The sequence below is a fragment of the Euprymna scolopes genome, chromosome 5 (genome assembly GCF_053919585.1).
Source record: "Euprymna scolopes isolate OS-2025 chromosome 5, ASM5391958v1, whole genome shotgun sequence".
Lineage (NCBI taxonomy): Eukaryota > Metazoa > Mollusca > Cephalopoda > Sepiida > Sepiolidae > Euprymna > Euprymna scolopes.
In genome coordinates this window covers 44071630-44084478 of record NC_136486.1, presented here as the reverse complement: position 1 = coordinate 44084478, position 12849 = coordinate 44071630, and positions in this window count along the sequence as shown.

The window sequence follows — 12849 nt, the reverse complement described above, 5'->3', positions numbered from 1 at the left end:
CTGAATTCTCTTCCAGTTTGGTGCTTCCTCAACTGTACCTACATACAGAAGTTCAAGTGTAATATAAAAAGGCATCTTGCTGTCCAACTCCCTACATAGTACCCCTGCAACTTAAGTCCCTGATAGTAGCCCCCTACATCAAAGTCACAATGTGCCTTGTTTGGGGTGAAAATGGAATATAAAAAAAGAATGTTTAGAGTCTTATCAGAAAAGATGGATTCATCAGCTTATGTGTCGAAGGAGTTTGAATCGATCATTTAAGGACCGCGATTTATGGGTGTGACAATAATAATCAAATGTTCCCCATTTAATTATACAAATTATATTCATTACCAGTCATTAATAAGAGTCAATGTTCGTTCAATTTTATTACAGAAAGTTCACTGAGTTTAATCGAATAAGTTTATGAATTTTTTTTTTTTTGATGGACATACGATAATGAGAAAAATGTTTATGAGTTGTGTTTATTAATGTATGTGTGCGTATTCTTATGACCGTGTGTATGCATGAGTTGAGATGCCAGTAACCACAAGACATAACAGAGGGGCAAAGGAAGACGATATTAGTTCTGTCATGGAGTTCGACTCAATTGTCTACTGAGGAATAATCTGTCTTTTTATACATTCAGGATTGATTGAAAAAGCAGGTTTTTTTAATATAAATTCATTGACTTAAACTGTTTTTAATTTAGCATTATTAACTCTTCTGAGTGTAACCGCAAAAAGCATTTTCATTTGGGAAAGCGAAATAATTATTTGCTAATTACACACACACACACACACACACACACACACATATATATATATATATATATATATATATATATATATAAGTGAAAGTGTCTGTGTGTGTATCTGTGCGTCTGTGTGTGTACATTAGCCTACGCAATAACTTTTTTCAATTTTAAGTCTACAGACTGAAAATTTGATATACAGTGTACTGAGATTTGGGAAAATCGATGTGATCGATTTTCGCCCAGAAATTTGGAGATTAAGGGGTCAACGTTCAACGATTTGACCTTTGAGAACTCTACTAAACTCCTCCGACAATTTTCGGTCTAAACATTTGAAATTTTAGATATAGCTTCATCGGAGATGGATCTAACTTAATAAAATTTTAAGGGGTCATAATAGGGGTCAAATGAAAAAATTTGGCCACTTTTTTTCTTTTGCTCAACATACATCTCCAAATACCCGGGCAACGCCGGACACACATGCTAGTATATATTTTTTCTTTATTTTAACCTTTGTTTATTTCATCTTGGATTTCATCTTTGAATTTAAATAAGTTTTGTACTATATAAACTCTGCACCTATAAAATAGATGCATTGAGCTTAACTCGAAATTAAGGATGACTCAGTTTTTATCATAACAGTCTCACCCTGTTAAACGAAAACGGTACACATTGAAAATAATAATATTTTAAAAATAAACAGTTAATATATATATATATATATATATATATATATATATATATATATATAGTAATGTGATTGATAATTTAAAAATCAAATTATAATTAAATTAAAAATCCGTTTCATTAAAAGGAACAACAACAAAATCAATTATTTGTACGATCGTTTCGGAAAACAATGTTTTTATTGTGGTAGACATCAAGTTACGGACAATAATTATTACATATAGTTTTTTATTAAACAAGGTTTCCTCATCAGCAAATATTGGAAAGGGTTTTTATTAAATGTAAAAGACACCATAAATAAACCTAGCATTAAAAGTATAGGCAGATGTATCTGGAAAAAATTTGAATAAAGGTATGCATTTACTTGATAAGAAAAGTAAGGCAGATGTATATATATATATATATATATATATATATATATATATATATATATATATATATATATATATATATAGTAATTTATAAAATATATATGGCGATTAAGCTACACTGAATATTCCGCGTTTTATCCACTCTAGGACTCTTATTTAATTATATAGTTCTTATTCTCCCCGATTTCTGTAAAATAAAAAACGCATGTTTAATATGCAGATATTTTCCGAATCGTAAATTTACACTTGTGGTGGATAAACTATCGATTTTAGCTTTACTGTTTTTTCTTTTTTTTGTAATTAATAAATATTTATTGCTTTATTATTATTACCAGCAATGGAATATTTTATTTTAAACAAAATCAAATAAGAAAAGACAGTTAAAAGATCGTTTTGGCATCGGAAAATAGCCATCAATTTTTTTTTATTCATATACCGGTTTCGATACTCCCAAATTTTTCGATTTTTCCGATTCCCGATTCCGATTCCGAGTAATCGGCCCAACACTAATATATATATATATATATATATATATATATATATATATATGATAAGTATGAAATGGGGATTTTGCTTACAATAGGCGTGAAGATCCTTTCCTGTTTTATGCTATCTGTCAAACTCTATTCCGCTTTCTTGCTTTCTTCCCGTCATCGTCTCGCACGATTAATTAGTTTTAGACGTGTGCTAGGTTGTTCTATTATAACTCTTTCTCCCGAGCTAAATTCTACTCTAGAATTTTGCACTTAGCATTTTATTTTCTTGGGGTGTGAACATAAAAATTCAGTCCTTTTCCTTTTCATTTCAGTTTCCCCACAGTTTGAGATGATTTTTTTTTTATTCTTGTGTGTTTGTTTTTTGTTTTTGTTTTTTTAGATTTTTTGGAGAATTTGCAATTCTTGGAGTTGCTATTACCTATAACGGTACTTCATTGTTGTTAATGTGGTGGAAGTTCTAGAAAGTGTCCTGTCACACTTCCATTGGCAATTCTATGTTGTGTCCGACTGTTTCTCATGTATTGGGGTTTCAATTGATTTATATGTAAATTATTTTATGGAATAATGTATTTCTTTTATTATATAAACCATTTTCCAATTCTATGTCGTTTTCTCCCAAAACACTTTCCTGGCTTATAGTTGCTAAAAAGAACTTCATCGCCGTTTTTATATGGTTTATACTTTGCATTATTTTTTTAGTAATTTTTATAAATTATTTTTTGGTAATATCCTGTCGAACAATGAACGGGTCTTTGTTTGCTAACATAATCTCAGCTAGTGAAAATTTGGGTTAATATTTTGATTTAATGTTATCCTATAAACTGTAAGGAATATTTTAATGTTTTCTCTTTCGTATCGATAGTGTCATTCTTTTTCAATGTTCATTTGAATGTATCATGAATGGAAGCAGGTGACGTCTGATAATGATATAAAAATCAGTGCAGATATATATTGTTTCTAAAATAGGAACACAAGTAAATAAGTTGCTTATATCATAGGAGCACATAAATTTATTGGCAAGTTTATAATTTTGCATAAAATTAGTAAACTCGCATGAATCTTTTAAGCAGTAGTTACTACAATAATAATTAACAACTGGCTGTAAAATGTTAAAGATCCATTTTGCAAGCTTGTGTTGTGCAGACCCTACCATGGAAAGAATAGACCTTAAAGAAATATTCGTTTTATGGGTTTTAGGTAAGCCATATAGCCTGGGGCGTATAGATGCTGAGGGCCTGATCTCATTAGCTATGTCAGAAGAGAATGCGTGAAAAGCGGTGTACTCCCTTCTGAAATAGCTAATGGGATCAGACCCGCAGACTCTATACGCGTTTAAATTCGTTTCCATATACAAAGAAAAACCTCGGTTCGGCTTTGAAAAGTGAGGGCGAAACCTGGTCGGCCGACTCTACTCATTTATTTATGTAACTTTTTTTTAATCTCCATCGAATGTTTTCCGTTCATCTTTCTTTTAACAATGCCTTCCCTTTTTGACATCTGCTCTGGTGTCATATATAACGTATACTGTGGACAAACAAACAAGAATATGTCTTTATATACAAATATATATTTATATAATTTTCAGATCGTTAGAGATATAATTACTTCCACAGTCAAACAATGTCGCAGCTCACAAATGAAAAGAAACCAAACAAACACAAAGACTCGATTTTCGCTCTCATTTGGTCTCATCAGTTAAATACATTCGAACCCCGAATCTCGCCTCGCATAAAAGAGATTTGCGTTTTGAATCCCGTGTCCGGATATCACTAACTGATGAGCCAAAATGAGGGCGAAACTCGTGATTTTAACTTTCGATTTGTTGGCATTCATGACTCCTTTGAGCTGCAGCGTTGCATGTCTATGGAACTAATTATATATATATATATATATATATATATATATATATATATATATATATATATATATATATATATATATTCTTTATTTTTTCATGCTTTTCGGTATTTTCATTATTCTGTATTCCTCTCCTCTTAGTCAATCATTTTTATTTCTCTTACTTCAATTTGTTATTTCATTTCTTCCTTTCATTTCACCATTTGATGCTTCTACATTAAGTGTCACCATTTTGTTTGTTTTTTTTTTCCAATCCTCTGCTTTACCGCCACTCAACTCTTAATAGTTGTCAAACACGCATTCTTTTAACACGGAATGATTGACAGTAACTTGTGCTCAAATATGGCGTCGTTTACAACGGATTTGACGTCGATTTCAGGGTGAAGCATTTTAGATATAATTCCACACAAAAAACGTAAAACAAATATAGAAATGAATAAATAAATAGATAAATAAAACGACAAAAGAGATTTCGAGATTTGTAAATGTTTATTTGTTTAGAGAGTGATGGGGTTATGTTGATGGTTTTTTTTGTTTTTGTTTTTGTTTCCTTACGCGGGCGTGTGCAGGGAAAACGCGCGCGATAATGTGTGCGTTCATGTATTCAAGGTGTTAAAGTCACGCGGCTTTTGTATGCAAATAACTTTTACAATACTGCTTTTTGCTGCTTGCTTCTTGTTTCTTGTTTATTACTCCTTGCTTCTTGCTGCTGCTGCTGTGGATGATGATGATGATGATGATGATGATGATGATGATGATGATGATGATGATGATGATGATGATGAACACTGTGCCTCCAATAAGTTTCCAGGCTTTTTCGTATTAGTACTTTTATTGATAGTACACACCCCATGAAACTAGTCCCTTTGAAGTGTTCTCCTCCGGCTGCAATGCACTTATTTTACCATTCCAACAACTTTTGGGAGACCGCAATAGAAGTCCTCTGGAGTGAGCGTGCCAACGACCCTTCTCACAACCTCTTTTATCTCATAAATTGTCTCATAAAGACAGGCTCTAAGGTTTTACTTGAGCGTAGGGAATAACCAAACATCACAGGGAGCAAGGTCTGAACTATAGGAAGGGTGAGGACTGTCTTGATGTTCATCTTGGTCAAATAGTCTGTGACAATGGTGGAGCATCCTTAAAATAAATTTCTGTATATATTATTACCGTATATACATATATATATATATATATATATATATATATATATATATATATATATATATATATATTATTTATAACAAGGTATACCTACAGAAAATTGGTGATTACATCGACCGAAACGTAATGAAAATTACACTCAAGATGAAAACAATAGTCCGATAAATTCAAATAATATTAATAATGAATCCTCATCTAAAAATTCAGAAACCGGATGTACTCATAATCATAAGTCAGTTTTTAACTGAGCTGTCTGGCATCAGCCACAATTTCCATGAACGTGGCTTCTTTGAAAGTGTTTCTAGTCGATGGACCACATTACCGCCATACTGATTCTTTGCAGATTTCAGATTACAGATAGTGTTAATCTTGACGCGGACCGAACTAAGTATAGATCAAAGTAGCAGGAAGTTACCACGAAAGATTATAGGAATAGACAACCTTGAGATAAATAAAGGTTACATGAGCCCATGTAGAGTAAAAAAAACAAGTGGTATTATTTGTTAAATAACTATTAATAATTATTATTTAACCTACAGCCACACGTGCTTCGAACTTAGATTCTTATCGGTGTAGAAAGCGATAAATGCTATCAATCGATGGATTCCAGACCCAGTCACAAAGCCATACTTCACGCCGTATACAGGTATTCAGACTATTTAAAATTAGTACATTAAGTAAATGAAATAAGTGGTGCCAAAAAAAAAAGTCCAAACTTGTCATTTTTCTTTTCAAAAACCGCAAATTTAATCTAAGCGCATCTTTGTATTTCATTATATTAGTGACCTAAAAAGGCCACAGGGGAGACAACTAAGCAAAAAAAAAACTAAGCAAAATTCGTCCCAAAGTAACAAAACTGGAGCTGGCCTGCCAGTACACTATATAAACAAATGTAAGCAAATTAAATCATATTTTATTAAGTTGAAAATATAGGTTTCTTTGAATAGTCTTATACTCTTCAGAAAGCTTGCAAATATTTATGAAGTTTCGTCCCATGGAACTGAAGATATGAGCATTTCAATATTACATTTGGCCCCCAGTATATTTATATATACCTGAGATTTGGAACTTATAAAATTGCCAAAAATGTGATATATATATATATATATATATATATATATATGTATGTATATATATATGTATGTATATATATATATATATATATGTATATATATATCACCTTTCTTTGGCATTTTCATAAGTTCAAAATCTCAGCTACCATTGATCAGAATTTAACAAATGAAGGCTCGTTGGAAAAGTAATAACCTGAATTCTGTAGTGGGTTATGTGACATTTGCCCTGAAGGTCGCACATTGAGGAGATCATCCATCATCCAGAGCATAATTTAAGAACCTTTTTTATCCATAAAATGTTTCAATCATAGACATTTATTTTCCTAGTTTTGCATATGAATTACAAAATATATGACATTACTCCAAAACATCTGGCCTAGATGGAGGGGAGACTAAAACTTGATGTTATGGTTTCATTCAAAAGATCTGAAATAACGGCAAATGGAGACTTGATTCCAAATATTTTTCATATGTCTTTGGTTTTCATACATGAAGTAAATTTCACAATGTATAATGATTATTTTATACTGGAGATATTCATAATCGTCCCTATTTCCAAAAGAGGGGAGTACAACATATGTGAAATATTTGGAATCAAGTCTCCTCTTGCTGTTATTTCAGATCATTTGAAGCCATAGCAGCAAGTTTTAGTCTCACCTCTGTTAAGCTCATTATATACAGTGTCACGCAAAAGTATTGGATACATTATATTTTTCTTCAGAACTTTAATTAGGGTTCAAGATTGTACCTAAAATTTGGTCAGTATATTCCTATTACTATTCTAAATCATATTTGGAGTAGTAATTACAACATCAAAGTTTAGAAAGTTTATATTTAAGAAAAAATATGAATTAACAAACGCAAAAGTATTTGATACACTTTTAAAAAATTCTTTTGCTGAAATAAATTTAAATGACTTTTGCTTAGCATGTTGCAATAATGCAAACGAGTTATCACTGACCAATCAGAGAGCTTTATATTAAAATAATTTTATCAAATTCTTCCAGTTTGGGCTCACTCCTTCAAAGTCAACCAGTTCATTTATAAAAATGCTTAAAATGTCAAGGAAAAGTGTATCGAATAATATTAAGGGAAATTAATCTACCACTTAGTACAGTTGGAAAAGTTATTAGAAAGTTAAAAACCCTGGTGAAGCTGTTGCAAATCTTCCAAGATGTGGTCAGCCAAGAAAATTAAACGAAAAAAAAAATCAAGGTGGGTAAGCAGAAAGGTACAAAAACTCTTTTCTTATTCGTGGTGAAATTCAAACCGACCTCAGAAAAGCTGGGATTAATGTGAGCAAGGATACAATCAGTAGAGTCCTAAATTGTGCAGGTTTTGTATCAAGGTCCTCAAGAAAAGTTCCATTATTGAAGCTTATACATGTCAGATCACGTTTGAATTATGTTAAAACATATGGAGAACAACCCAAAAAATTTTGGAACAAGGTAATCTGGTCAGACGAAATGAAAATTGAAATCTTTGGAAGAAGCACAGCAACACATGTATGGCGTAAAAATGACACCGCTTATAACAAAAAGAATATCATTCCTACGGTAAAGTTTGGCGGTGGTTCGATTATAGTATGTGGGTGTTTTTCATCCAAAGGTACTGCTGAACTAGAAATCATCAATGGTAGAATGAATGGACGTATGTACAAGGAGATGTTGGAGAAAAACCTCCAGAAATCTGCTGAATTGTTGGGACATAATAGCAATTTCGTGCTTCAGCAGGACAATGATCCCAAGCATACTGCCAAACAAACTAAAAAATGGCTTAGAAATAACGGAATTGACGTTCTTATTTGGCCCAGTCAGTCTCCAGACCTCAATCCAAATGTAGAATTTGTGGAAAATAATGAAGATCAATGTTCACAAGAGGAATCCACAAAATATGCAAAGACTAGAACAGTTCTGCAAAGAAGAATGCCGCAAAATGCATATATTTGCAAAAAAAACATATGTGCAACTATAGAAAGCGATTGGAAGCTGTTGGACGCAATAAAGGCTATGCAACCAAATATTAAATAAATGTATCCAATACTTTTGCGTTAGTTGATTTATATTTTTCCTTAAATATAAAATTTCTAAACATAGTTTTATAATTACTACCCCAAATATTAGTTAGAATAGTAATAGCAACATACTGGCCAAATTTTAGGTAACATCTTGAACTCTAATTAAAGTTATGAAGAAAAATGTAACGTATCCAATATTTTTGCTTTAGCTTGACTTCTCTACGGAGATAAAACTCGGGCATCTCTGCATGGCATTATTGGCATAAATATATTTAAAGAATTTACTCCCTGGCTCTACTGAAGTATAGAACATATTAGAAAATGCATGCATAATATATTATATTGTTATATATCATATGTGGATAAATAAAACCATACCTATGTATATGTGTTTTGTATGTGCTAATGCGTGTTTGTGGAAATGCGTTTATGTGAACATTATTCGTTTCATCATTCAATATTCAACTGTTTTTGTTCGTTTTTTTTTCTTTTGTGTTTTATGTTTAATCAGGATTTTTTTTGTTTTGAATAGGAATTTTCAAGTTTTCCTTTTATTTCCGGTTTTTTTTTTTTACACTTTTGAATTTCCACAATTTGTGTCTTTTTCTGCTTTACTTTATGTTCTTTTTTTTTGTTGTTATTTTCTTGTCGCTTATGACTAGATTAACTAAATGCTTTTAATTTTCCAGAAAAATCGCATAAAATTTTCCGTCGCTTTCACAATTAAAGACATGTCTTGATTTTTTTTTTTTTTTTTAGTTTCTGGTTTTATTTTTTATGTTTTGGTTTGTCTGTTTTCTATTAGTTTCTTTTTTTTCTACAATTCAAGTGTAACTAAGAGGAAATTAATGGCACAAACTAGTTTTATTAGCTTCGTTTTTACTTTTGCTTGTTTTTCCTAATTCTTTTTGGTTTTATTTATTGTTGTCTTGTCTGTTTATGATTTCAACAATGTCCTCTTTCACCTTTTCTGACTCTTGTGTTTCTTTCATTTTCTTTATCCTCTCGCATGCCTACTCCATCTGTATAGTTAATAACATATTTCTCTCTCCAACTCTCTTTCTCTCTCTCCCTATGTGTCTCTCTTTCTTTCTCTCTCTCCCTCTCTCTCTCTCTCTTTATATATATATATATATATATATATATATATATATATATATTAAATCTGTTTATACAAACCTGGATGGCTACATGTGTGCATACATGTTTCTTTAATCACCCGTTATTGGGGAGACTACGTCTTCAGGCCAAGAATTTCCCTCGAAATTTCAAGATACAAATTCATTCTTTTATATCGCCTACAAAAATAGACTCTTATCTTAGATTAGGGAGGGGGACACACAGAGAAGTATTTCATTTGGAATAGGGAGTAGATACGTTGTTTCAGTGGATGTACGTCTAGAAAACTAAGCTACACTGCCATAATATATATATATATATATATATATATATATATATATATATATATATATATATATATATATATATAAAGCTGAACGTCTGTGTGTGTGTCTGGTCACGAATAGGCTCCTATATGGTTGACTATTATAGAAAACTGATCCCATATAATGATAGAGGATGTATCCAGACACAGGAATGGGTATGTTTGATCTGGCATAATGATGATTAATTAAAATTGTGGGGTCTGCATACGCGCCTGGTCCACAAAGTATGGAAATAAAAAATTTAAAAATTAAAAAAAAAACATTTACAAGTGTTTTTGATATAGATGTACAGAATAATACTTTGATAAGTATGTTTTAACTTAAAAAAGAATGGTATGATAAAATTGTGGGGATTTGCGTTCGCGCCTGACCTCCATAGAATGGAAATGGGCACAAACTTTAATAAAGACTTTTCATATCTATCTTCGTTGGTATACTTTGATAATTATGTTTCAGTTTGAAGAAATATGGTATAATAAATATATAGGGTGTTCGTTCGCACCTGACCTCCATAGAATGGAAATATGTCATAAAGTTTAACAAGGTTTTTTTAATATAGATCCACAGAATATTGAGATAAGTGTTTCAGTGTGAACAGGTATGGTATAATAAATTATGGGGTTTATCAATTTTATTTTTACTTTTTTTTTTATTTTTCTTCGGTTTTGATACCCCAAAATTCGAAGCTATCTCCTTATAACCGTTTCTTTTTCATAACCTATCATACTTTCATAAATCAGAGCCCATTTTCTATATGCTGTTTTTGAACCCAGTTAACTACGGGTACTTTTGCTAGTATGTATATATATATATATATATATATATATCCAGTTTATTATGTTTCAGAGGTGAAGAAATCAATGTATTTTAATGAGGTTCATTCAACGTTGCTCAATACCGAAGTATAGCAATATATACTTTTTACTTGTATTCGTAGGAAACGAACTAAACACACGTTTAGCCCCACAACAGAAACACGCATACTTAGTACCTTATATATATATATATATATATATATATATATATATATATATATATATATATATACACACACTTTTTATTTTTTTACATAAGCATTTATATGTCGCTAAACATTCATGCGTATGTTTCGATCAGACAATTACAAGTAGTAAGAGACCTCTTCAGGCGATATTACTCATACAAAAGTGGACTCCGCATAAAAGAATTGTCTGAAAAGGTCTCAAGTTACTTGTAACTGGCTGAACGAAACATGCTCATAAATGTGTAGCGACATACGAGTGCTTATGCAAAAGATATAAAAGTATATATATATATATATATATATATATATATATATATATATATATATATATACATATACATATATATCTTCATATTTCAAAATATTTTCCGCGCTAGAGGCCTAAAATGATTGGATTTTTTATGGAATGTCCTTTTATGGGTCTTTTGCTGGTTAAAATATTTTTGAGGGTCAAAGGTGAAAAAATCGTCACACATTTTGTACATTCATCTTAGTTTATTTTTTATTTTGACTTTTTAATAAGTTCATATGCGTGTTAGGTTGGTACAGTTGGTCACCAGCTTTGAATGCTACAGTTTCACCTCAATACTTTTGAAATCCCGACTTTTTAATAATATACACGAAATTTGGACAAATTAAAATATCATATTTAAGCGTATTTAACGCTCGGACAAAACCGCCTCCCTCGCTGTTATATATATATATATATATATATATATATATATATATATATATATATAATTTTTATTAATTATTTGGGGGTAAACAGTTACATATGGTCGCTACAAATAGCCATCTGTTTCAGTCAAAGACACTTCATCAGGCGACCTGGAACCTCTCGACGCCAAAAAGAAAAATGGGATAGATAAGAGAGAAATTAAAAAAGAAATGGAGCTCTTCAAAAAAGTATAAAAAGTCACTTTACAATGCAATACATATATATAATATATATATTGTTCCTCTTTTTATTCAGCACTATTTAACAACCTCGTTATCTTCATTAGTACTGACTTTTGAATCCGAATAGATTTATCCAACAATCAGCTGGTATGGAAACCTGTGATTATAAGATTTACAAAATATTACTGGTCGTAATATATATATATATATATATATATATATATATATATATATATATATATATATATATATATATATATATTATACAGGGATCACCGTTTTCAAGGCTCGGAGGCCACTCGAGGTTAAAGGTTAATGAGTGTACATTAGTCAATGTGATTATAGCGTAGTAACCATAAGTAGTGGGAATTTTGTAAATTGGATTACTTAGAACTTGTTTACATTGGACTTGAAGACAATCAGATTGTAGTTAGCTGGGAAGCAGGCAATCTGAAGAGAGTTCCACTGGCGTTTAGTTCTAATAAAAAAGCTTTGTTCGTGGAATCTACATTTAGGTCTAGGCACAGACAAGGAGTGTGGGAAATTATTGATAGTGGTTTCGGTCAGACGAGTGTTTATCGTGAATGTTTGGGGAGCGGGGGCATTAGATTGAAGCTCAGATGAGCATTTGTCATGAAAATAACGATAAAGCAGAGATAGACTCGCAACGTCTTTTCCTTGGGAAAAAGGCATCCCCCACTAATCTACAAAGTCTATTTTGAATTCTGTCAAGGCAGGATAAGCTGCTTCTATCAGCTCCAGCCCAGATGTGGCAATAGTACTCCATCGTTGGCTGTACCTGGCTTTTATATATGTAGAGAATTGCATCAGGAGTGAAATATCTACTGGAGCGGTAGAAGGATCCCACCCCATTTTCTCAGCGACCTTGGCAATGGTTTTGATATACGTATTCCATTTCAGGTCGAGAGTAAAGGTCAAGCCCAGAAGCTTGTCAAAACATGAAGCCTCCCCAAGAGGGAGCCGTTCATTTCAATTGATGCCAGATTCATAACGTTTATGATGTAGCGATAGAAGCTTGGTTTTCTATGCATTAAAAGTAACCAGTCACCTGACAAAAACGAATATACACACATAGAAACAG